Source organism: Abrus precatorius, unplaced genomic scaffold (genome assembly GCF_003935025.1).
Source record: "Abrus precatorius isolate BTA unplaced genomic scaffold, Abrus_2018 Scaffold34, whole genome shotgun sequence".
NCBI classification, from domain to species: domain Eukaryota; kingdom Viridiplantae; phylum Streptophyta; class Magnoliopsida; order Fabales; family Fabaceae; genus Abrus; species Abrus precatorius.
In genome coordinates, this window is record NW_020874378.1 from 58,299 (window position 1) to 59,288 (window position 990).

The window sequence follows — 990 nt, forward strand, 5'->3', positions numbered from 1 at the left end:
TGAATATCACTCCTAGTACTCAAAGGAAGGCTTTCACACCAGCTTCTCCCCTTTTGGCACTTTCTAGCACTTTTGGACCAAAGTTCCAGTCTTGGTCTCTTTCGGTCCCCTTTTGCTTAGCAGCAAAGGAAGAAGTGCGAAACTCTTCTCAGGCTAGTGAAACTCCTTAAATATGAATACTAGGTGTCAAAGGAAGGCTTTCACAACAGCTTCTCCCCTTTTGGTACTTTCTGGCGCTTTTGGAACCAAGTTCCAGTTTTGGTCTCTTTTGGTCCCCTTTTGTTTACCGGCAAAGGAAGACGTGCGAAACTCGTCTCAGGCCACTGAAACTCTTTGATTATCACTACTAGTACTCAAAGGAAGGCTTTCACACCAGCTTCTCCCCTTTTCGTACTTTCTGGCCCTTTTGGTCCCAAGTTCCAGTTTTCGTCTCTTTTGGTCTCCTTTTGCTTAACGGCAGTGTAAGACGTGCGAAACTCGTCTCAGGCCATTGAAACTCATTGAATATCACTCCTAGGACTCAAAGGAAGTCTTTCTCACCACCTTCTCCCCTTTTGACACTTTCTGGCGCTTTTGGACCAAGTTCCAGTTTAGGTCTCTTTTGGTCCCCTTTTGCTTACCAGCAAAGGAAGAATTGCGAAACTCGTCTTAGGCCACTGAAACTCATTGAATATCACTCCTACGACTCAAAGGAAGGCTTTCTCACCACCTTCTCCACTTTTGGCACATTCTGGCGCTTTTGGACCCAAGTTCCAGTTTTGGTCTCTTTTGTTCCCCTTTTGCTTACCGGCAAAGGAAGAATTGCGAAACTTGTCTCAGGCCACTGAAACTCCTTGAATATTAGTACTAGGACAAAAAAGAAGGCTTTTACACCAATTTCTCCCCTTTTGGCACTTTCTAACGCTTTTGGACCCAAGTTCTAGTTTTGGTTCTTTTGGTCCCCTTTTGCTTACCGGCAAAGGAAGACGTGCGAAACTCGTCTCAGGCCAC